Source organism: Pholcus phalangioides, unplaced genomic scaffold (genome assembly GCF_987345545.1).
Source record: "Pholcus phalangioides strain wild (caught in Gottingen) unplaced genomic scaffold, Ppha-v1.0 ptg000009l_1, whole genome shotgun sequence".
In the NCBI taxonomy this organism is placed as follows: domain Eukaryota; kingdom Metazoa; phylum Arthropoda; class Arachnida; order Araneae; family Pholcidae; genus Pholcus; species Pholcus phalangioides.
The window spans coordinates 50,926,937-50,953,970 of NW_028301602.1; the positions used below are offsets into that span (position 1 = coordinate 50,926,937).

General features: G+C 39.6%; 1 protein-coding gene across 4 annotated transcripts in view; it reads left to right on the forward strand.

Moving 5' to 3' along the window:
• Muted (biogenesis of lysosome-related organelles complex 1 subunit 5) overlaps positions 1–27,034 on the forward strand; it is a 164,241-nt gene that overhangs the window by 31,296 nt on the left and 105,911 nt on the right. Inside the window, exon 2 of one of the 4 annotated variants that reach the window (XM_089236497.1) lies at positions 19,342–19,444. The exons of the other annotated variants lie outside the window; for them this stretch is intronic. The gene's annotated coding sequence lies outside the window, so the exon portion shown is untranslated. The remainder of the gene's footprint in view (positions 1–19,341; positions 19,445–27,034) is intronic. 4 annotated transcript variants of the gene reach the window in all.

Genomic DNA, 27,034 nt, shown 5'->3' on the forward strand with positions numbered 1-27,034 from the left:
GCAACAGAATGGAAACTATGATTTAAAGTAAAGTTTTGTTAGTAAGTAAAGTTTTGAAGTTTTAAGTTAAATTTAATAAGTTATCTATTCAATTTAAACCCTTCACCACATTCTCCCCCATCTCATATTTTTTCAGTTAAATACGAAAAATAGTACAGATCGTTAAAATCATTGGCAGGCACAGGTCCAGGGAGATGTGGCATAAGGGGCCTTTTAAAGATAGATAAAGGTCGTTATGTGACAATACATTCTGTATTTTAAGGGACAGAACAATTATTTCCCTATATTATTTTTGTTTCTCGACTCTATCCCCCCCCCCCCAAGTCTCACTGGATATACTCTGGATCACTAATGTGAGAGACATAAACGCGAGATTTATACCACCACATCAAATTATATAGAAGAGTTTTAAGACACCAACGAATAAGGCAAATACTGTTTGAAATTAATACATCAAATTACCATTCAATTTCAACAAAAAATTTTGAAGTAAAAGAAAGTTAGAAATAGGGAAACACACACACACACGCATATGTTGGCAGCACAGTAATTTGAAATATAAATTGAGTGCACTACATAAACTGAGATTAATCCAAACATCTCCTGAAACCATAGTTGATGATATCACGTGTAGCAGAGAGTCTAAATCCTGTATGTATGGCAAATGTTTGAATTGTCACGACAAGATGGTCTCTATGAATGAAATTTCTAAATCGCTGGATGAGAATAGCACTGTACAGTGTGAAGAATGGCAATGCAAACTAGAAAAAGTAGAAAAGAATGGTAAAATGATAGATGTGACAAAAATAACAGAAAAATAACAGAAAAATAACAAAAATTCAACTTTGAATTTTTTATTTCAAAAATGTGGAATGTACTCTTTTTTTGGGAATGACCCATGTACTATTATACGTATCTACTTTTAATGGCAACAAAAGACCACTCAATCTGCTCCTGGAAAATCTAACATTTTTCTCTTTTAGATGTTATCTTTCCATTTCCTAAAACATGGTCATAAAAATCCCTTTAGTTCCCAAACTTTTTTTCTTGTTTCGTGGTGTCAGTCTAAATGTTTTCCAATACGTTTTGTATCTAATATGTTATCCAAATGTTTTCCACTGTGCCTCAAATCGTAATATACACTGAAGAGCCAAAAAAACTGGTAAACCTGCCTAATATCGTGTAGGGTGCCCGCGAGCCCGCAGAAGTCTGGCAACACGATGTGGCATGGACTCGACTAATGTCTGAAGTAGTGCTGGAGGTAATTGACACCATGAATCCTGCAGGGCTGTCCATAAATCCGTAGGAGTAAGACGGGGTGGAGATCTCTTCTGAACAGTGCACACATTCCCAACTGCACCAATCCTTTGTTAGCGATTGACAAACATATATCCTTGATCGAAACCAACGACTCATTATACACATTTGGTGTGAATTGTATGTCCAGATTCGTTGCTCGCAAACGACGTAGGATGTCTTCACTCATGTAATCTTTGTATTTTTCCCAAAGATCTTTCAGATTGGATGGGAAACACGTTGTCAATATTATCGCTGCTTATTTGCTGTGGTTGAGCAGTATTCGATCCATCAGCGAGTGCTGTGTCCCAATGGGCATGGTTTTCAAGAAGATTTAATTCTTGGCAAGCTTCTCGATAGGTCACACATACTTCACCATTTACTGTTCTCAGTTCTTGGAAGGATTTCGGTCACGTACGTTAACTGACAGTATTTGCAGGTAAAAACATTCTTGATTGTTTGGATGAACTGTATACAGACGGCCTAACGCGTCGGACGAATATAAATTTGGATGTCCTTCAACTGGTTTGCCCTGTTCATGACGTTGAAATTTTTTCGCTGACGCATTCCATGTGTAGTATTTTGGCACTTCTGAGTAAAGTAGCATTCTCTTGCGAACAAATCATCCGTGCACAATGAGAAGAACGCAGTTAACGTTGTTTGCGGTGGCGAAAATGCCTTTGCATGTACATTTTCCGTTGTAAAATGCACTGCTGTGCATGAACATGTTGGATGACGTTCATGAATTGGAAATGAGAAAAGATGCCAAACAGCTTCATTGCTACTAATGTAGCGTCCCAATTGATATTGGTCGATTTCATCGATTGGTGCAGATACATTTCCCTCTCCAAAAACTGCTATATCGCTTCCTTTGTTGACATATTTGCAAATGTATTTGATAGATTTCACTGAATTGCAGTACTCGACATTGATGTGTGCTTTGAACGTCTTTGAGAGTAATGGTGAATACGGCACAACCCAATGATTATCGACTTCAATGTCATTGTTGCGCACTTTTAGAATGATGAATTTGCCACCATCTTCAGTTCATCGTCGACGATATTGTGGATATCCATCATTTCCATTGATAGTTTCGCGTGTAAGTCTCTTGGATAGCGTTTCGTGCATTTTCCATCCTTCATGCACGGAGAATTGTTGTTGATCGCTCCACATGGACCATGAATCATGTTTTTGGTAACGACTTCGAATAAGCCTGGATCAATGTGGACATCTGGTATTTCTGCTGAGATGACTTCATCAATTTTCTCGATCAACCAAATCAAAATGTGTGCATGCGATAATCCTCTTTTCTGCCATTCAATGAAATATATCCAACAGCGTGTCTCCCCAAAAAACATAATGTATGACAATGAAATCCATCATAGATTTCAGTTTTTGTTTGAACACACGTGCGATAGTGTCATGGCGATTGTTCAGGCAACAGAAGTTCTTTAATTTCATCCCACGTAGGATTGCACTTGAATGTATGAAAGTCATTGCATCTTGTGAGTATTCATGTATGTGCCGTGGGCTTCCTGTGAATGTAGCTGGCAGTATGACCATTTTTCCCAGTTCATTGGAATCACCATCAGTAGCAATTGCATCGCGTAAATGAATATATTCTTCTGAGCGCAGTTCGGTTTGATTCAATCAAATAAAGGGAAGTCGTTTGGTCCTGATTTTTGCATACATATCGATAATGTATTGATGGAACAATTGCCGACATTTCAAAATATGATTGTCTGGGTTCTCACGAATCATCAATCAATATGAATAGTAATTCATGGCACTGTCTCTCTTATTGGTCTCCTCATGTGTTTGTGGATTTCTCATTTTGATGTTGAAATGATATCCATCTTCTCCTTGCCAGAATAAAATTGGATATTGCAATGCAACGTATGAGTAATGAGTTTCAGAGACTCGCTGAACATTACCATCTCTGCAATGAAGAACTATATCACGCGAGTTAAATTCTTCGCCAACTATGACGATCGCCACTTCATTAATTGTTGGTGCGTTGTGTTGTCTTTCGTGTTGGCCGGCTGGTGTTTTGTCAGCTCTAATGACAACAACGTAATCATCAGCTGGCATTCGCTCAAGGACCGTCCTGAACAGTCGAACTAATTCGTTGTGTTGATCGAATAAATTTTGAATGGCAGCAACAATTTCTCTCTATTAGTGTTGGTATTGAATCGACAACGTTGATCAACTTGTTCATCAGTGGTTCCCATGAAATAAATTTGGAGAAATTTGTGATCTGAATCCGGCAGTGGTAGAAGTGATCCAGCACGATGATAAATTTGCCCTTGGACTTTGAACGTTGGCATGTAATTGTCACGTATGATTTTTGTTGCACCGAACGATGTCATTTGGAAACATGAATTGTACTTGCGTATGTTTGCCAAGAAATGTTTCGACTCGCTTGTGTCACCTGATACCAATGTTGATAATGGTTCGGGTGGTAAATGCAATTCTGGCAATTTCACTTTTCCACCTGCGCAGCACATTCCTGGAGTTTCATTCTTGAATTTCAATGCATGACAAAATTCGTATAACTTGTCCATTTTTCCAATAACGACACTTTGATGAAGACTGTAATCATAATCAGCATTGTAATGGAACGCAGCAGGATTCAAATCAGCGTGCAGTGTCCGTCTGAATTGAGCAGTGCGTACTCGATCGGCTTCCAATCTTGATTCTCGTTGCTCGTTCGTTTGAGAAGAACGGGCCTGAGCAGTGCGTACTCGATCGGCTTTCAATCTTGATTCTCGTTGCTCGTTCGCTTGAGAAGAACAGGCTTGATCAGTTTGTATTCGAACAGCTTCTAATCTTTCTTCCCGTTGTTCGTCTGTTTCTGAAGCTTGTAATGCCTTTTTCTTTCGTGCTTCAGATGTAGATCGACCAATCGATTTCCGTTTGGGGGGGGGGCCATAACTGTCGACTATGCTCGCAAATTCGCTGAAAATAAATAATCGCTAAAAAATCGAATAAATAAATTTGATGAATAAATAAATGGAAAAATTCATGGATATACCACACAGTTCGTTATAATGATAATGAACATAACGATAGTAACATGATGAATGGGTCCTGGGCCCCAATAATCTTTTTCGGAATGTTTATTTTGGTTACTGTGGTTCTCAAAAAATGTGTTTCAGACATGCATATGCCTTTACGATGGTTTGCCTCTTCTTTAATGTTGCCAGTATAACAGTTTATTCCTTTGTAATGGTTTGTCACTTTTCCAATCCTCCCAGTAACTGAAGAAAACTTGTGTAGCACGGGGTATTATTGCTAGATGAACATGATAGTCATAATTAATTATTACTCCTTTTATGTTTATAAACAAAATATTTATTGACACCTCAACTTGATTTCTTCGGAAGTTACTTTTTTCGTACTGATTATCTTATTGTTGATTATTACCAAGCTGGATGATTTTTATTATATTTTAAATATTTCTTTTTTTTAATGAATCAATATGTATATAATACATCAAATATAATATATAAATCAATAAAAAAATGATTTAAAACTGTTAAATAATGATCATAAAAATAAAACATATAAATCGGCGTTGTCTAGCACCCGCTACACAATTATGCCAGGAACCTTTGACACGCGCGCCACCTATCGTAGGATAGATATACTATGCCAGAACCCTCCCCGGGAGTGTACTCAACAACTTCCCAAAGTTTCATGGCGATCGGATGAATAGTGTAGTAATGCATAAAGGACAGACAGACATACATTCGTTTTTATATATATAGATTATGATCCGCCCGTTGTCGAGTGTTGATTATGTGAAAAAAAAATTACACCACACCCGTCCTCCGGGTGTGCTTCGATATCTCTCTGAGTTGTAAAGCGGGGTGTGTCCGGTCTTCAAAGGTCCAAGGAGCCCCTCGACCGGGCTTCATTGGCCCATTCGTTAACTCACCACTACAATCTAACAATGAATACAAAATATTATCTTTATAACTCAGGAATTCCTGAACTATTTATGTTTGCAGCACTCGTGGAAATTTTAAATGTTGCCCAACACCTCAGCCAATGTTTCCCTAAAGAGTGTAGACAACACCTTAACCCTTGTTTTGTGGAACAGATTTGCCCCCTCTAATATAATTTGACTGGCTCGTTTTCGTAAGAATGCTCATTTAGGAAAGAAAATCAGAAAACTTTTTGAATTTTTGGGGAGTAGGAAAACTGAACATCCTAATCTAAATTGTGATTGTGTATCAATAAAAATTATACAAACTTTATAATTTTTATTGATGTGACCAGAGGCATAAACTTGTTTCTGGCCCACGAGCCGAAGCTCCTCCATTAATTTTGGACCAGCTCAGCTCCCCCCTCCCCAAAAAAATTCATGTGGATAGGTTTCCCATATTTGGCTCGGAAAAACAATTTTTGATTATAAAAAAAATTGCCCCAAAAAAGTTTGGTAAAAAAAATCTGCTAGAAATTTTATTTTAATATTTTTTTAAATCGCAATAGACTTGTTCTTGGCTTTCTTTTTTTGTAACAATTTATAATATTTTTCTCATGGTCAACAATGACACTCGATCTCCAATTATCATTCTCCCTCGGGGCTAATCATAGCTGCTCGAAAGCATGCATCTCTGGATGGCATCTGGAGGTTGGGTGGAGGTGCTTTGGTCCTTTCTTGGTTTCCTCTGTCGGAAAACTCAGAAGCATCTCTTCTTTTGTTTGAATGTGACCCTTGGGGAAGGAGGCTTCCAGACGTAGTAGGAAAAGAAAGGTTAAAAAATAAGCCAATATAATGATTGAAACCCACACGAGTGCACTACGAGAGACATACTTTACAAGTTGGGGAGCCCAGGCTGAAACATTTTTGACAAAATACTGTATGACTAATAACACCAAGACAAATAAACAATATCTAAATGAAATGCAGTGAAACCTCGATATAACGATTGCGGACCAAGAAAAAAAAAGTTTTAGAGGGATTATCGTTATATATATATATATCGAGAGGCAACATTATCATCACATGCCCTGAAATTTATGTTGCTGTTGCCATCTTTTCGGAATCGCGTTAGTACCACCAAAAAAATATGCTTTTGAGTATTTATTCACAGCAAAAATAATTTGATTAATTAATAAATTAAATTCATTTGAATCATAGGCGGAGATAGACTTGGAAGTCTGGGGGAAGAAAACGATGTCAATTCATATATACATGAGATCAGTTGACTCTTCCCCCCCCCCCCCGTGTGCGCCCACCCGTATATCCGCCCATGATTTGGATGTATTGCCCTCCCGTAAAGAGCTTAATCGCAATACGCCGTGGCATGGTCTTCACATCATGTAGTAAGGCGCCTAAGCTGGAATCTTTGGCGGGCCCCTACATAGTGAATTTACAGCATGAAAAATCAAAAAATGATAAGAATCATTCCGGACCCCCAGGCTTGAGCCCTATCAGCCCCATCAATGTTGGGGGGAGCATGTAGAGGCGCCCACATGAAGAAAACATTGGGGGGGGGGCTGAAAGTTGCCGTTCATCCCGTATATTTGAGACTCAAGTGCGCATGCAGGGGAGAGTGCATTGCATTGTTTTTTCAGAAATTATTGGAGGGCTCAGCCCCCCCTCGCAAAATTTATTGGGATGGGTTTCAAGTGGCTCTGTTGGTCCAGGAAGTAATCAACTTTTATACTGTGGAGGGGATGTGAAACTACATTTGTTTCAGCCCCCCCCCCCTCGACAGCAATAATCTACTCTTAGTTACGCTCCTGTTTGCGGCACCCAGAAAGTGCTGCAAGAAACAGATTAAGAATCACAGCCCTATAAAAGTACAGTATAGTGTAAAATTTACAATTATATTGAATGAACACTGTTATTCACACATTCAATATAATTTATCTGCATAGTATCTTTTTAGCAATGGGGCCCCCATCATCGAACAAGACTTCTGGATTGAGATGTTTTGTGGGTACCAGGGCAGGATTTCCCAATCCCTCATCTGTTGTGAATTTATATGGTAAAAAACCAGAAAAAAATTCCTTCTGAGACTCTTGCCAGAAGCGCCGTGGTACTTTCCTTCATGGGAGAGCCATGTGGCTAACCCTCTGGGAATCATTGATATGCAGTAAGACTTCAATATAACATCGACCATTCTTACCGTCAACACTCTTATAATGTCAGTTTCTTAAAGTCCCGCTAGCTTAACTGGCAAAACGTTTACTCTTTATTAAATCACCCCATTAATGAAGTCATATTTATTCGGTCTTCAGGTGTGCGACGTCATACTTAGTTCTGACTGATGATGAAATGGCATCAGACTCGGAAAAGCGGTTCGTTGCAAGTAGTGGACCACCCCGAGATTCTGGAATAAAAATTTGTTACAAGCATAAATTTGTGATTGTTTCTTCAAATATTCAACACATGGCCCCCACTTCCTAGAACAGGTCCCCTAGGCTGGGATCTTTTGCGGGCCCATTGTCGTGAATTTATTGCAGGGGAAAAAACAAAAACTGATGCGAATCGTCTCAGGCGCCAGGGCTGGAGCCCTGTCAGCCCCACCCTTGCGGGGGGCCATGATTGAACAAGGGAAGAATGAAAAATCCATGTTTGCTGTCTATGCGTTTTGAATCTCCCCCCCCCCCCCCATTGAAACTATTGCTCCTTGTTGAAACTATTAGCCGCCAATGAAGAGCATAGGCGGAGATTGACTTGGAAGTCTGGGGGGGGGGGGCAAGGTCATTAATGCTGGGGGCGCACGATGATGATGTCAGCTCATATATACATTAGATCAGTCGACTCCACCTTTGACGCTGCGGGGGGGGCAGCCCCCCCCCTGTATCTCCGCCCATGAGGAAGACACATTCTTGTAGAGCTCCCACACCACCTCTTTTTCTCTGAATTTTTTGGTTGTGTGGAGGCTTTCTTGCTTTGCCCCAGTGATGCAGTGGGTGCATCAATAGGACAGGGAATCCGGACACGTTTTACATTAGTGCTATTCACAAGTTTTCTTTGCACGCAGTGAATTACGTTGCAAGTCTCCATTGTGATTTTTTTCCAGTGTCGTGTTGTTCATTTATTCAAATGATAGGTTCATGAAAATAAATTTTTGTTACGAATTTGAAGAAAAGTTTTCAAATTTTAGAGTAGAAAAATCACTTGAAATTTATAAAGTTAAACAATTTACGTTAGTATCTATCGTGAATATATCTATATAAAAGAGCATTTCGCCCAAAATTGAACAATCTCCTGCTCTTCAGCTGACTTTTATGGTGAGTTACAATGTTGAATTTTTTTATATAATTACCTTTTTCTAGCTAAGATTAAATATAAAATTCGGTAATAAAATATAGTTTACACTAAATTATTAACAAAACATGCTAATAAACAGTTCCGCAATTAGGTACTTTGTCAGCCGGGACAAACCGGCATTAACCAATTTGTTTGTGTAAATAGTTTTAATTAATTAATTAATTTGCACTGAATTAAAAAGTAATTGGTTGTTTTTTAATTATTTATTACCTTATTAACAAGTAAATTATTGCAGACCAGGCCGTAGCCTCATAGAAATTTGATTCATCGGACCACGGTTTGAAAAAGTTTGAGAACCACAGTTTTAGGAGGATTTTTAGGAACTCAGATTATGTCTAGGCCTGCTCATTTCTCACTACTTTCTTGGGATGGATGTGATGCCCACCCTTTTCACCCAAGGTGATAGGGCTCCGGCTCGAGGCAATAATGATTACTCGATACGTGGCCCACTATTTAGAGGCTAAGAAGGGTGGAGGGGTACAAATGTTTTATTTTTTGCATCATAAATTTACTGAACGGTGGGGGGAAGAAAATTTTTAATCTAGAAACCCACCAAAAATCCCAGGTTGTGAGTCGCCAATTTTTACATTTTTTTTTGCTGATTTAAAATGATTCACCACAGATCAGTTATGTCTTAACGCATGGGCCCACTCGGACACGGACCGGGAGCCTCACCAAAATGACAGCTGTTTGATATTTTCAGAATTTTCCAGGTAGGGCCTCAAAAAAATCACTCGACCCAGGGGCTCATGATGGTCTTAAGACGGCCCTGCCATAGATATGGATAAGAAGTGCAACTAACAAGCAATGCACCTAAACACGTGAACCGAAGGTTTAAAATCAACTGTTCTTAATTAGGGATCCTTGGAGATCAGTGAGCTTTAGTGAGAAAACAATTAACTCATTTTTCTTATACAGTAAAACCCCTCTTAACGGACACCTCAGATGCTGTTACCCCTCTTTTACAGACAAATAGTAATTTACCCTTGTATATTAAAAGTATTCATTTGAAACCCCTGATTGATGGTCATTCCTCTTTTACGGATATGTCAGTAGTGACAACGCTATGTTTATAAAAGTTTTCTCCGACATGGTCTCGCCACTTCACAGGGGTAATGGCTAAATCCGATACAGCCTTTGGTCTGCATGTTCTTTTTGAAAGTAAGAAAGTACCGACAACAAGATTCAAGGCACAAAGAAAGTGTTCACAACGAAACTTGCTGCCTTGTCCACGATACAGTCTAGAACAACTTTTTTTCTCTCAGAAATAGAAACTAATGATTTTGATTAAAACCCTTAAATTCTTTAAAAAAAGGGCTATGGCTGGAGAAGGGGAGGGGCCATTTTAAAAAAATTTCAGTGAAATGATTTTCATATTTATATGACGTTTTGACCTGTATGAGCATACAAACTTCATTTATATGGCATGTCATATAAACGAAGTTTTGTTATATTGAAACTGAGTCCCCCCACCCCCTAACATTTTGAATAACTTTATGCCTATGCAGTCATCTCATCCAGTTTCTTCAAATGGAAGAAAAACAGATTTCCGAAGCTCAAGCCACCTGACTTGAATCTTTTTGAGTCTGTGGGGAATCGGTCAAAGCCGTCAGGATATTATAGATATTTTTCCTTGTGGTTAGAAGAGAAGTCAAATCCTTCTGGAGATGACACTCAGTGTTTCGGTTGAGGTGTCACATGTTGTCGCGTGTGTGTATGTCCGTTCCATGCGTATGTAGTGATCAGCAAGCAACAATAACTTCAAAAGATCAACAGACTTCCAGTGACGAGGACCAACCTTTCATGACCACCCGCTCAGGTAGACGGGTCAGATTCAGGTTGCCCTGCAGGTAGTTCTCTCGCTATCGCTGGTGGGGGACTACCTGTGGGGAATCGGTCAAAGCCGTCAGGATATTATAGATATTTTTCCTTGTGGTTGGAAGAGAAGTCAAAGCTGTCTGGAGATGACACTAGGTGTTTCGGTTGAGGTGTCACATGTTGTCGCATGTGTGTATGTCCGTTCCATGCGTATGTAGTGCTTTTTGTGATTTGTCTTTATTAATTAAATAAATTGAATAGATTTTATCATCGTTAATCACTACAAGTTTCTGTGCAGCAAACTTGAACGTCAAGGGAATGTTCAAGTGGCAGTTAACTTGCAAGTCAGTCTCTTCGTCAGCAAAAGTCGTCAAGAAATCTGATTATCCACTATTGTTGAGGGAACATTACATCCAACTAAAGTTGATTCTTCACTTAAAGCTTGGGCGGGTATTTTGGGCAAAATGGGAGGAAAATTTAATTTCCTTTTTCCACAATCTCAGAATAAGTAACTATAGATTTTATCATCGTTAATCACTACAACTGGTGACCTATATTGTGAAAAGGACAGGCAATCAAAGTATTTAAGCAGAACAAAATGGCAGATGAAAATGCAACTGGTTCGGCAGAAATCGCCCATGTTTCCGTAAAAGCTCCACCGTTTTGGCGAGCAAATGCGGAGATTTGGTTTAGGCAGATGGAAAGTCAGTTTCTTCTGGCAGGAGTGACAGCCGAGGTGATCAAGTATCATCACATCGTATCTGCCTTGCAACCAGAGGAGCTGTCTGTTGTCGATGACATTATCACCAGCCCACCCAGAGCAACATCTTGCGCTATGCTAAAACACCGTTTGTGCACGCAGTATGCGGACTCGGAGGAACAGCGGTTGCGCGACCTAATTTCTGGATTGCAACTGGGTGATCGGAAACCATCACGCCTTCTCCTGGAAATGCGAAGTAAAGCTGGGCAACGGGTGAGTGATGATATTTTGAAGTCTCTTTTCCTCCAGCGGCTGCCTACAAATGTTCAGCAAATACTAGAAATATCCAATGAGAGCCTGGATAAATTGGCAGAAATGGCTGATGCCATACTTGCTGCCGCGGAAAGCTCCACTGCAATTCATGCGGTGTTAGCTGAAGCTTTGCAAATGCAGACCATTCTGATGGACATTTCTTCCCGTTTGCAGCGTCTCGAAACGTGTGCTCGATCCCAATCAAGAAATCGCAGAGGATCTCGTCAGCGTTCTAGCAGTCATGACAGAAATGACCAACACTGCTGGTACCACTGGCGTTTCAAAGAAAAAGCAACCAAATGTGTCCAGCCTTGCAGTTTCAACCAGCAGGGAAACTAGCTGGACCGTCACTCGATGCTCAGAGTGACGGCAAACTCGAGTGCTTCCGGCTATATTTGTCTGACCAGTCATCTTCCGTGCAGTTCTTCATAGACACTGGCCCCGATGTATCTGTACTGTCACTACGCAAAGAAGATTCAGCCAGACAAGCTTCAGTTGTTTGCTGCAAATGGAACTGCCATAAATACCTTCGGTCAGCGTCTGTTAAAACTAGACCTAGGACTTTGTCATGCATTTCATTGGTCGTTCATCGTTGCTGCCGTTTCACGTCCAATCATAGGATCTGACTTTCTGCGACATTTCGGACTGCTTATAGATGTTTGGCACGGTCAATTAATCGATCTACTGACTCAGCTTCGTTCACATTGCAAAATTGCTGGTGCAGACGTACCATCCCCAGCAGTGAAATGCAACTGGGACAATAGTGAATTTCATAGAATTCTCACCGAGTTCCCGGAACTGACAGAAACTAGCAACGTTTAATGCTGTTAAGCATGACGTCCAACACTGCACTGAGACCAAAGGCCCGTCAGTTGCATCAAATCCTTGCAGGATACCACCGGACAAACTGTGTGCAGCCAAGAGGGAATTCGATCATCTAGTTGCCCAAGGAGTTTGCCGACCATCTCAAAGTTGCTGGGCAAGCCCACTGCACATGGTACCCAAGTGCAACGGCGATTGGAGACCATGCGGCGACTACAGGAGACTAAATGCTGCAACTATCCCTGACAGATATCCCGTTCCGCACATCCAGGACTGTCTCCAGGTGCTAGAGGGGAAACAAATATTTTCCACCCTAGATCTCGCAAAAGCTTTCCATCCCTGTGAGACAAGAGGATATTCTGAAAACAGCTGTAACAACACCATTCGGGCTGTTCGAATTTCTCTTCATGCCTTTCAGACTGTCGAATGTAGCTGTAACATTCTATACATATGGTGTTGTATGGTTTCACCTTTTGTGTACCGTATTTCGGCGATGTTCTCGTGGCATCTACAAACGCTGAAGAGCACAAGGAACATTTGCGCCAAGTATTCAAACGGTTTTCCGAATTTGGAGTTCGCCTCAACGATGCTAAATGTGTCTGGGGCAACCATCAGTTCGATTTTCAGGTCATATGATCTCTGCAACTGGCGTTGCACCTCTTCCAGAGAAAGTGTCGGTCATCGATCAATACCCAAAGCCAGACAAAGTCAAAGTGCTCCGACGAGTTTTGGCCCTCCTTAATTTTTATCGTTGCTTCGTTCCAAAAACAGCAGAGACGCAGGCACTCCTGCATAAATTTCTAGCGGGTTCCAAGCAAAACGATAAGAGGAAGATCGTTTGGACCAAAGAAGCCGATGAAGCATTCCTGAAGTCTAAGCGGGATCTGGCAGATGCAACAGCTTTGGCATTTCCAGTGGCAGGAGCATCTTTGGCTATTGTGGTAGATGCTTCCGATATTGCCATGGGCGCAACCTTGCAACAACGTGTGTCAGGATCTTGGCAGCCACTTGGGTTCTACTCCAAGAAGTTATCTCCTGCACAAAAGAATTTCAGTGCCTATGATCGAGGGCTATTGGCAGCTCACTCTGCTATCAAATATTTCAGGCACATGGTTGAAGGCCATTCATTCGTCCTGTACACAGATCAGAAACCTCTCGCATATGCCTTCAGACAGACTACTGACAAATGCTCACCTCGTCAGCTTTGACACTTGGATTTCATTGGCCAGTTAACCACAGACATCCGACACATCCAGTGGCGTCAGAGCCAGTGGTGCTGTGGGTGCTCGAGCACCCACACTCTTTTGTAGAACAGGGCAGAACACCCACAGAATTCATTTAGGTATAAAAACCTCCTAAATAGATTTCTGATTTTTTTCCCGTAAATATCGAACACGAAAAAAAAAAATTGAAGGAAAAACTGCCTGTTTTTCCTCTCTATGAGTCTTGAATCTTGCTGGAGTCCCCGCTGCCATCACAGTTGATAGAACCTTTAGGCGCCGATACAGCAAACATTTTACTGTAGTTCCCCTCTCCCCCCCCCCGTTTCTGCTTTTGCAACTTTTTTTACGATTCTGTCCACGCAGGCAGGAGCGCAACTAGGGAAGAGCAGGCAGGTCTGGTGGCCTGGGTGCTGAACCAGGAGGGGTGCCAAAATTACGGCTTGTCCCGCGTGACATAGTATCTAGTTGCGGCCCTGCATGCAGGTGTCCTTCCGTTATCTCAGGGTAAAAGTATTTTACAATAAATGAAATTCTGCATTGATGGGGTGATGCAGACACACATTTCACTCGAATAAATGAATGCCTTCAAAGATTTTTTAAGGAAAATTTGTCGCCTTGTTTATGACTGATAACGGCAGACCTTGTATACACTATAATAACACTATAATCTTGAGCCAAGATTATAATGTTATTTTGCAGGAAAAAACATAAAAAATCTGAACCTCCTCGAGAAAATTCAGCATATGCCTATGCCGGCAGATGTGGGATAATTTGCTTACAAGTCTTAACAGTGGTACAATTGTGTGGGCATTTATTTCCTTAGACCAGAGCGGTTCTCAATCGGTGTTTCGCGGAGTCCTCTGGGCTCCATGTGCACTTCAGGAAAGGCTCCGCAGTCACTCGAAGAAAATAAAATAAATCAGTAAATGATAAGTAAAAGAGATGAATCTACGGAGCTACATCATAGAAATTATATACTAAAAGGGGCTGCACAAGTAGATAAAGGTTAAGATCCACTGCTTTAGATTGCTCATCAAGGCAAATCCTCTGAGTGTTTGGACCTTCTTTCATTTGAAGCAGCTAGGTTAGCAATAGTTCCACTTATGCAATATCAAGTGGTTCTCAAGTGTTTGCCAACCACGGCTCCCTCGTGCATGGCTCCTCCAGGATGTGGAGGCCATGAGATTGGAGAGCTCAAAAGATGCCAGGCTAATGGTATCTTTTGCAGGGGGGCCGTAACCTGATATTCACGGGCCCCCTTTATAATGACTTTATAGCGTGAAAAACAAAAAATGACTAGAATCGTCCCGGGCCGAGGGCTGGAGCCCTGTCAGCCTCACCCTTGTGGGACCCTGGTCCTAGCCATCGTTTCTCCTCCGCCTTTTAGAAGTTATGAAAGAAATCAATTTAGAGCACGGAACCGGCACTCATCAATGTTGCAAAGTCACAGTGACACCCACTAGGAACCGCAACGTGAACTTCTTGGAACCACTGATATCTAAATTTGTTTATGTAAAAAAACTGCTTTACATTGATGTATAGCAAAAGACTCTATATTTTGGCCAGGAGCAGCTCGCTAACAGGGTTTCAGTCCAGGGGCCCGGGACGATTCTCCTAGCATTTTTTGTTTTGCACATTGCAAATTAACTATAGAAGGGCACATGTGTGAAAAGTTAAGTCTGAGGCTCTGCTGCGGGAGGCCATAGGGAATAAGGATACAGAAAATATCTTCGGAAAAATCTTGCAGTACTAACCTTAAAAACTATCATTTTAAGATGAAAGAATTTAATTAAAATATCATATATGGGTATTTTCTCTATATACCAATGATATTTTAATTAAATTTTCTTAAATATTTTCAATTTTTATCAGTTATATATTTCTGATCATATGGAGGCCCAGTCTTCATTCCTTCCTGCGCACTCTTCTGGAGCCATGGTTCCATTTGGAGCAATATTTGGAAATCAAACAGTGCCGAGTACAGCCACTGTTCCTAATTGAAAGGGGTGTGCCACGAGATCGGCCAAGACAAGGTGCCGCTGTATACAGTATTTCCAAGGTAGAATTGGCAGCTTGTGGTGGGAAATTTGGGGGGAAGTGCCAAAACAAATTTTCATTCTTGGTAGGAGCCCTGTTAGCCCCCCCCCCATCAGTTGGGGGCAGGGGCGTTGGAAGTATTTTCGACCAGTGGGTGCTCACACAGGCGTTCGCTGAGGGGGGGGGCAGCCCTCCCCCTTCAAGGATATCAAAAATTGAAAACGTATTTGTGAAAATAAATATTAAAAAAAAAACCACACAAATATATTTTTGTACAAATTCTGTATATCATGGGTGGCTGGAGTCTCGGGGCAAAAGCCTCACCATGCGAGACCACATCGGTTACGCACCACTGTGGCGTATAAGCCGCATCAGTGAAACGATCCAGAAAATTCTCAACTGTGTTCCTAGCTAGATAAAAATGCATAAAAAATTAGTTTTCTCCGAAAGTCATTAATGCACTATAGTCCGAGTGTTTTTACAGACACGAAACACATTCTTTCTTTCTCTAAACTTTTCTGCAATTATATTTCTCTTTACTCCTGATTTATTACTTTTCCCTATAGCAGTAAGAGACATCCCTGTTTATATGCTGCTACAATATATATCTCTCATCATCTATTTACTCTTCCGCTCCAGTACTTAATAAATTAATTTTTTATTTCCCGTGATAAGATACTTCAGTAATAATTTCTAAGAATTCATTATTGGATTCTTATATAAACAAGTCATGGTTTTTCTTTATAATTATTTTTGCTACGAGCCTAATCTATGAAAATATTTTGTTACGTAAATCTTTGAATTTATACAAAATGCTTTCAATGCATGCTTACTTGCATGTAATTATGATAGGGTAAGGTAATTAACCAGTCAGGTGACCAATTAATTTCCCCTTTTTCTTTTTTCTCCTTTTTAAAAGTTTAGAGCTAATAGAATGAATTTTTCTGATTAAAATTTTTTATGAATACATTTAAACTGACTTCATTTTTTTTAAATCACCAACCAAAAAAACTCTGATAATTTAAATAATTACTAATTAATTTTCAAAAATTGAAATTAATGTTATTAAAAATTGGCGCAACGCCGTACGCTGTCGTAACCATCTGACTGGTTAAGGTAGATCAATACTTTTGGAATAGCATACAAAAATTTAAACCCGAATGTGTTGACTGTGAAAACGTCACCTAAAATAGGGTCTGTTGAACAGTTAGCACCGCAGGAAATTTGCAATTGAATTAGTATTTAGTCATTCCAGAGCACTGGTTATAAATTTTTTCTACAATCATATGACGGAGGGGGGAACAACAATTAAAATGAATTTTTTTTCAGTATACGATATGCAGTGGCGGCTCAAATGAGATAGGACTCACGCAGACCCATGGAGCCACAGAAGAGGCACCACATGAGGGTTAAGGAAAAAATAATTAGATAAAAGTTTGAAAATTTTTCCTAAAGGTGCAACGAAAAAGAGGTTTTTCACGCAGTCAGATGCACCAACTTCGGGACCGCAACTAGCTCTTGGGCACCAAATACATCATTAATTTATCATCATGAGCATTTATACCGCAGTAAAATATTTCATTTCGTACTTTGAATAGGACCGTAACTCGGTTGGAGGTCTGCCGGTACCAGTCATAAACAAGGAGACAAATTTTCCTTAAAACATCTTTGCAGGCATTCATTTATTCGACTGAAATGTGTGTCTGCATCATTCCATCAGGGTAAATACTTTTACCCTGAGGTAAAGGAAGGACGCCTGCATGCAGGGGGTGAACTATCTCTGCAGTCCTTAGTAACTACTAGTCCTAATGAACTACCGGTCGGAGGACTGAAGCTAAGGACTGCTTCAACTACTAGTAGTTAAGAGGTACTATGTACTACCAGTCCTTAAGGTCACGTGACGTGAAACAGTAGCTAGAGGGGGAGAAAAATTTTGTTTTCGAGAGTAACATATCTCTTACCAATCGGGATGCCGTTTGAAGCCTACAACTACTACTAATTATTTACCAATTGTTTTTCCGCAGTGGGTTGTGGCAGCGATTTCATGTTTACAAACAAACATGCTTGTAAACATGAAATCGCTGCCACAACCCACAAACAAACATGTTTGTAAACAAACTTTTTTTTCGGAGGGACTCTCCATACATTTTTTTGTCACCCGTGTTTTGCAATTTTTTTTACTCTAATATCGCTGGCTAGTTTAATTATTTTGTAAACGTATGAGAACGTTGAATTTTTCATCTTGCGACTTTTTTTAAAAATAAGATTCAGTATATAATAATAGTCAAAGTATTTTTCTTGTCCGAGCTCATGGACCCCACTTTTGGATGCTTGAAGAAGCGAGTATATGGGACCCCAGCTGCATATAAGTGGGTCGCATACTGATGAAATCAAAATTTGAAAAAAAAAATTCTTATAACAAAATGTAAGATTTTAAATTAAGGTTACCGGCACTAGTTGCGCCTATGGCCGTAATGTGCCTTTTTGGGGCAGACTTTCCCTTTTCTTTGGGGGGAAGGCTGTTCTTGAAAGGGTTATTATGCAAAATAATTATAGATTTTTGGGCCCCCCCCCCCTATTCACCTCGGGAGCCCTACTTGAGACCCTAGCTGAATACTATTTTTAATATTGAGTGCCACTTTTTTTTTAAAGACCAATTTGTCAAATGATTTTTTATTATCCATTTTTACACCTTTTAAATTCATTGAAACAACAAATTGCAAATTCTTTCTGGAGCAACTAAAATAATAAATTATTGATAATTATAATTAAAAGAATTAACTGCCTTGATGCATATTATAGTTCTGTATTTTAAACTATGGGTTTCTCCTCAGTATTAAAAAATATTATCAGAACATGATTTTCTATGAATGAGCACTTACCTGTTAATGCAAGTGAATACTTCAATATTTAAAAGATATATACGTCTATATTAAAGATCTTTCATCAATTTATCTGTTTCATATTTAGCTTCCAACAAATAACTTCACCTGATAACTTTCATTTGATCTTATATTTCATTTCAGTTGATTAGAAGATGAATGATTGATTGAAGTTGATTAATAGAAACATGAATTAAATAACAACTTGCACACATGATTTGTCATACAAAAAAACATTTTATTTCAAACATATGTTCATAGAGAGTTATCATAAACACAATTTATTGGTTATACTTTTCTTAGAAATCGCACCTTTCAAGAATACAATTTTTTGAGATTCATTAATTTTCATCTGCATCTTCAAATGTTGATTTACCTGAAATTAGAAAGAGGAAGAAAAAAACACTTTTATTATGCTTATAATAATCTTTAAATGTACTGTATATTTGATTTCAAATTATAACAGTCTTTAGTTGCATAAGTAGAGATATAATTCGTGCACAATAGCACTTTGTCGACTCGCCACCATTTTATCACAGTAGGATGAAAAATGCATCAACTGTGTTTTACAAGGGAGGCCTGGCATTTCACACAGATGCACTTGTTCATGTCTAGATGTATTTACCTAGTGCTTCACAAATCTTAGGAGCCAACATTGCAAAAAAGAAAATCATACTGACACCTAAAATTTTCTATGTAGATCACAAAATATTTGGAGTTTATGTCTGCATCTTCCAATATGTGAAGATCATCGCTAAGTGCTGAAAAAGTTGAATATAATTTGTTTTTACTTTGGATTATTTCTCCTAAAAATATGCTTGGCTGCCAAGAAATTTGGCCAGCACCTAAAATGTTTTTCAATTTTTCGAGCCATGTTTCTGAAATTTTGGTCAGACAGATGAAGTGAAAAAAACCTATTGGCACGCAGCTTACTTAATATTTTCACTTTACTTTCAGCTTCGCTCTAAAACACATCCTTAGCAACCTCTTGTGGATTGGGGAACCCTATTTAAATTAACATAGAAATTTTGCAGTGTTGTATGGTCTCGCTAGTTAAAAAGTATGATATTATTTGTCGTCAATTATATTAATTGTTTTAATATTTCCATTCACAAAATTTGCTAATCAGTAAATATGATAATAACATTTTCAAAGAATTAATATTGCTTTTCAGTTGGCAAAGCTTCTAAAGGTTTTTTTTAATGTCCTCCTTCTCATTTATATAGCCAAGACAAGTTTTTCAACAGTATACATGTTTTTACTTGCACTGGTCAAATTTTGAGTGGTTCAGGTAGCCATTGAGAAATCATCTATCTTAATTTGCTCAATTCAATTATGTCAAAAAGAGTTGTTCTTTCAATAGTATCTGAAAAAATTATGATTATAAAGAAAATTACTCATAGCAAGATATTTCTCGAGAAAAACCAATATGATATGGACTAAAAAGAATGCCACCTTTCCCCCCCTCCCTGCTTATTTTGTTTTTGCACATATAAAATGTGTTGCTGAAATTACAATAATTTCGGAGGGAAGTATGTTTCTGTTAAGTTTTATATTGAGAGATATTCAAGTGATTTTACAGTTTACAATTTTTATGGATTTTCTCAACTTAAAATTGAATGTGTATGAAATAGGTTATTTTATTCATCATGCAACATAAATGAGACACTGAAATACATTTCTTAATAAACATGTGAATTTATGTAATACAGCCTTTCCGAAACGCTATTATGTCTGCGATCTGATATAACGCCAAAATTCTTTGGGTGGGATGGTGGCATTAAATCAGGGTTCGACTGTATTTGTTCCACTAGGGTTGTTGATACAAATGAAATCAGTGAAAATGATGCAACATAATGTTAAAATTTATGTCATTAAATCATGCATGGAAGTATTTTATTTTACATGAAAATAATAATGGAAACTGTTGCGCAAAGTCAAATACAAAGAATTAAAGTTACCTTTGTTTGCTCTGGTAGAATTGTTTGGTAACCTTAAAAACCTTCACATAACTTCGTAGCTACCTACAACCAAGTTCCTGGGAAACAGAGTTAGAGTTTTCAAGAGTTAGAAAAGTCTCACAAATTTATATACAATATATATATATATATCAGCTGTTTACTAACAACATCGTTAAAAAACAAATGCTTGTTAAAAGTTTAAATGTTAAAAGTTTCAGTTCCATAACATCTCAAAATGTTATATTTTAAAGTTCTTAAGTATTTGACAAGGAAATTTTTTTTCTGTCTTTACCCATACACACAAAATCAAAAACAATTTTTGGCAAAAAATTAAATTTGAACACACACAGCAAGGCCATAACCCAAATACTAAAGTAGTAATATGTTTCAAACACTAATCTGCTTCCTTTCATTATAATGTATATACCTCAACACTAAAAACTGCGTCTGAAATTAAAACTTTGTTTTTTAGTCCCATTGTACAAATTTCATTTTTTATATCAACAAAGCAATATGATGATTCCTTATTAAACATTCTTCATCTCAGAGCGAGTTGTAGAGTGCAGTTTTTAAAGTAGTAGCACATAATATTTTTATGAAAATTTAACTTTCACTAAGTATTACAATATTGTTCATTTGAACAGTTCAAAATATCAAATCTATATTTTAATCCTTTACACTAAATTTAGTGCATGAGTTTTACAAAATTTAATATTTAACATTACTGCCAATTTTTACCATGCTTTATTTCAATTTCACCATTACTCATCACAAAAAAATAATTGAAATTTTTGTCAATTTAAATGCTATAATTTATTATCAGTGAATTGTAGCGTATTAGTTACTTTGTGCATTGAAGGGAGGTTGATCTAAAACACAAATTTTCAATTTCCTTATTTATAAGCGATCATTTATAGCACAGTCATCCAAGCACAATTTTTATTGTGCCAACAAAATTCAAATTATTTATTTACACATGTGCTCAATTTATTTAGACACAATTTTTCATTAAAAAAAAATTAATGTAGCAAAAAACATAGAATGTAAAATTTCAATTTGATATTATCGTAATTGAAGATTCGTGTTTAATTCGCCATGTAAATATTTTCAATACAACCCAAAATATACATGTGCTATTTGATATTTTTCAGCATTACCAAGTGGGATCCACTGCCCTATTGATTGCGTGACATTATGTCCATTTATACTTTTAAATAACGCATTTACCAAGCAAAAAAATATTAATAATATCTTTCAATATAGTTATAATATATATATTCAATATAGTTCGATAGCAATAAAATAATTCTTACCTCAGTAATGAACATGCTAGCACTTCGTCGTGGCTTCGATCGCCGATGTCAACATACATGTATACTACAGCAGGTTTTTGAGGATATAACGATGAATCACTTCAACTTTGACGACACCGAAGATATAATCCAAGTTTTATTTGTCATTATTATCGTAAAAAATTGTTTAATTCGGAAAAAAAACAGCATATTTCATCGCTAAATATTACAGCGAGAGCTCTCGGCCACAGGCGAAATTTCCTCTTTTCCAAGATGGCCGCCGTGAACTACTTTTCTTGCTGCTTTAGGACTGGTGCTAGGCAGTCCTTAGCAGCGGTCCTAAGTAACTACTAAAACAAAAGTCCTTAGCTTAGTACCGAAAAGTCGAACTACTGGCCAGCTAAGGACAAATCGGCGCTTAACTACTTTTTTTCAGTTAAGGACCGCAGAGATAGTTCATCCCCAGGATCGCAACTGGATACTTTGTCACCCGGGGCAAGCCGGAATTTGGCGCCCCTTGCATGTAAAGGAAGCAGTTAAAAAATGAATTCGGCGCCCCTCCTGGTTCAGAGCCCGGGGCACCAGATCCGCCTGCTCCCCCCTAGTTGCGCCTCTCCCTGCGTGGACAGAATCGTAAAAAAAAAAAGGGTGTGGGCTCCAAAAACACCCATCGTAGGTGCCTGAAGCTGTACAAATAGCCACTGGATAAGTAAAGCATCACGACAGAACAAGACGTATAGAATGAGGAAAAAAAGATTTTTTATTCTTTGTTAGGTTTTTGTTTTCTGCAAAACACTGTGGGTGCTCAAGCAGCAGCAGCACTCCCCGGTTCTGATGCCACACCAAAACATAAGCATCTGGATACCCTCCATCCCTTAGGCAAAACATCCCTTAGGAAAAGGGGCGCAAGCAAAAATGTGAGAAAGTGGGGTGGGGAGGTGGGAGCACTACAGTAAAATGTTTGCTGTTAAGGTTTCTAGAATATATACAGGGGTGGGAAGTGACCAAGTCCATTTCGGAGCAGCTTTGGAGCAGCAAAATTCAGGATTTGGAGCAGCAAATTCAGGATTTGGAGCAATTTTGGAGCAGCAAAATATGGGATTCGGAGCAGATATTTATAAATTGGAGCAGTGAAATTAACAAGAATATTTTCGTTAACCCTCAACCCTTTTCGAAATAAAACTGCACTGTCTTTTGTTATCAAACATCTTTTTTCGTCAGCTTGATTTTTGTTTTTGGTGTTTTAGGCTTTTGACACCTTGTTTGAAAGAGCGGCTGTCATAAAAAATTTTGCACCCGTCTATTTAAGATGATTTTTGCTTACTGAAGGCACTATTTGCTGCCTTGAACAGCAGCACTTCAAATGAGCTAAAAAAAATTTATAAGTTTTAAATTTTTTTATACTTGGAAAGAAATTGTTGCAAAATGGGAGAGAATTTCGGAAGAATCAACTCTATGTTTGGCGATTCAGCACTCATTATCTGGCGAGATTGGCGATATTGACGATTTAACGCTCGTTATTCGGCAACATTGGCGATTTAACGCTCGTTATTCGGCAAAGTTTCTAAACTAACATTCGTAATTCGGCGAACATGCGCTTTTTACTCCCGGAATGAAAATTTTTTTCACGAAACATCGGGATTTAACACAATGACAATCGACTACAGTAATTTCTGCTGCTTCCAGTGACTACTTTTTTTTAAACGGAAACACTCGAATTTGCACTTTAAAGCTGAAAGGCATTGCAAACCATCTTCAGTTCCACGATCACGGACAATATCGGGGTTTCGCGATGGAAAGCCCGATCAGGGGCCGATAGTTTTAGTGGAATAAAACAGAAAGAAATGTTTCGTGGCTAGCAGGCAAGGGCGTCGGAAGCGTTTCGAATCTGTGGGTGCCCATCTTGAGATTCATGTAGGAAATTTCGATTTTTGAATCAATTCTGTGGGTGCTCGGACCCATTCTACAAACTTCCGTGGGTGCTCGAGCACCCCCGGCTCCGACGCCACTGCTAGCAGGAACAAAAAATTTTTTGGCGTCCTTTCCGAAATTCCGGGCATACTGAAGTAAAATTCGCTATTTGGCGCAGAAAAATGCGAAAATACGCTATTGGAGCAGGATGGCGCAATATATTAGTTTTGGCGCAGTGCGGCGCAAAGTTCCCACCCCTGTATATAGGTTTGCTTTATCGGCGCGTAAAGGTTCTATCAATTGTGATGGCAAGTGAAACTCCGAGATTTCAAGACTCATAGAGAGGAAACAAGCAGTTTTTCCTTTAATTTTTTTTTTAATTTTTAGTGTTCGATATTTATGGAAAAAAAATCAGAAATCTGTATAGGAGATTTTTATTCCTGAATTAAGTCTGTAGGTGCTCTGCCCCGTTCTACAAGAGAGTGTGGGTGCTCGAGAACCCACAGCACCCCCTGGCTCCGATGCCACTGGTTGGGGGTATGATTTTTAGATCTGTTTAAAGGTAGCCCTGCGCATGATCACGTGGGCTCGAACATTTTTTATTTCAGTTCTTCCGAAGGATTTCAGGAGGGTCAGTGTGTCGGGGCCGAAATAGCTTACATTGGGAGAGCAAATGCGTAGAAGAAAACGATTTTATTTTTCGTAATACAAGACGAGACATGCGTGCGCGTAGGCGTCGAACGAACATATCATCTAGGGAAAAAGATACAAGGGAAAAGAAGACACAAGCGAAAAGTCATGTAACGGATCAGTTTCGCCATCTGGAGGTGACCAGAGGGATTACAAACGTAAGATCGTACTATTCCCAACATCCTCCCCACCCTGGTCAACCTCCAGAGGAATTACCAATTGAATTGGCCGTCGAATTTCTGTTCCACTGGCTGTACGTAGAATACACGAACGAATGTTGCCGTCACGACCTTTGACGAGGGATGATATGCGTGCCTTCGTCCACATGTGTCGAGGTCTTGCATCTTCCTGTAGGAGGACGACATCTCCAACTCGTAGCTGAAAACCTTGGTCTTTATTTTTCACTTGGTGGAATGTCTTCAGCTCTAGTAGGTATTCTTTCCTCCATCGGTTCCAAAAGTCATTCAGTGAATCTTGCTGCAGTGACCACGATTTCTTGAGGTCGGTAGCTGCAGGAACCTTTTCGTGAGAAGGAAGGGTTGTCAGTCGTTGTCCAACCAGGAAGTGAGCAGGCGTGAGAGGTTCTTCGAAGCTATCGTCTAACTCGTTATCTGCTGTCAATGGTCGACTGTTGACTGCGGCTTCAATTCCAGCCAACGTAGTCGTCAGTTGTTCGTCATCGAGAGATGCGCGACCTAATGTTTTCCGTAAACAACGTTTGACGACACCAATCATGCGTTCCCACCATCCTCCCCACCAAGCCGCTCGAGGGGCTATGAATTTCCAAGTGATTCCGTGGGAGGCGTAGTACTGGTGAGCAGAAGGTGAAGTCATGGCATCCCAAAGGACGGAAAGCTCACGATTTGCGGCGTGAAAAGTCTGCGCATTGTCCGAATATACAGTGTTGGGAACACCTCGACGAGCAACAAAACGTGAAAATGCCAGCAAAAACTTATCTGTAGAGCAATCCGTGACAAGCTCGAGATGAATCGCTCGAGTGACAGCACATGTAAACAACAAGATATACACTTTCACTGAGATAGAGCTTCTACGAACGTATAGTGGGCCAGCGAAGTCTATCCCCACGACACTGAATGGTTTCGACTGTGTGACTCTATCCGAAGGAAGTGGTGCTTCAATTTGAGCCGGTGGCGTGTTTCTAAAAATTTTACAGGGAAGACACTGGCGTAGGACACTTTTAATAATCTGTCGCCCTCGAAGAATCCAGTAATCATTTCGCAGTTCTGATAGTACCACTCTCGTGCTCAGATGATGGAGACGAATATGTACGTGACGAATGAGCAATTTCACAAATGGGTGTGAACCATCGAGTACCAAAGGATGTTTTGAAGCAACTGGAAGTGACGCAAACTGCAAGCGACCACCAACTCGTATCAGATTGTCACTAAGAAATGGATGGAATTGTGCAATTTTCGAGTCTTTTGGAAGTTGTTTACCATGTCGAAGAGCATCATAGTCAGACGGAAAACAATCTATTTGAACTTGACGAATCCAATAACATTTCGATTTTTCGAGTTCTTTTGCTGTTAATTCGCCATGAAGTTTGCAAGACGTGCGACAGTTGTATATGAATCGTTGAATCCACGAGGTAACCCGAATAAGTTTCGCGTACGAACTGAAACGAGAAATATCAATTACTGGGAGAGACGTAGATACCAACATTGAACTTTTCACAGTCTGACGAATTTCTGTCGAAGGTTGCTCAACACTAATATTGGAAGGCCACGAAGACTGTGTTTCAATGAGCCACGTAGGTCCATGCCACCAGGTGTTCAAATTGCGAAGTGTAGTGGCAGAACAACCTCTAGAAACGTAATCCGCGGGATTCGATTCGCCAGGGCAATGTCGCCATTGCGTCGATTCAGTGTGACGTCGAATTTCTGTGACGCGGTTGCACACAAACGTTTTCAATTTGTTCGGATCATGTCGGATCCATCCCAGGGTAACTGCTGAATCAGACCACAAAACAGCTTCTCGTGCATTGAGATCGGTTGCTGCACAAAAATAGCTGAGTAAACGAGCACCAACAAGAGCAGCGAGAAGTTCAAGTCGAGGAAGCGTGATCTTCTTCAGTGGCGCTATGCGGCTTTTGCTGCAAATCAACTGCACTGTCGTAGTGCCTTCGTGAGTAGACCGGAAATAAAGAACAGCACCGTAAGCACGTTCGGACGCGTCACAGAAAACATGAATGGATGCGTTGGAATCGGGATTGTAACCAATCCAACGGGGAAGTTGGCAACTTTTGAGAACATGAAAGTCCGAAATCCATGACATCCAGTGGTTAGCAATTACAGGAGGTAGGATTTCATCCCATGACAGATGTTGAACCCAGGTGTCTTGGAAGAGTAGTTTGCCGCGAGTGCTGAGAGGCGCATAGATGCCTAGCGGATCGTACATACGAGCGATGGTACGGAGTAGAAGGCGTTTCGTGCATGGCTCACCTGCAACAGAGTCAGCAAGTGAGGAGAAATCTAAACACAATGTGTCGTGCACCGTGTCCCATGGTATACCGAGTACTCGGGATACAGAGTTTGTTTCGATACCCTCCGTCGCCCAGATCTCTTTTAGCACCTTTGAGCTAGTAGCCCATTTGTCCATTGGAAGACTGATGATACCCATCAGGGCAGTCAAGTCTCGGTAAAGTGTGATCACTTCGTCGTGCGTGTAGCCGCCAGCAACAAAATCGTCCATGAATAAACTGCGATCCAGGTGTTGAGAAGCGTACGGGTGTTGTTCAGAGAATTTGTTCGCCAATTCACGTAGCGTAGCTGACAG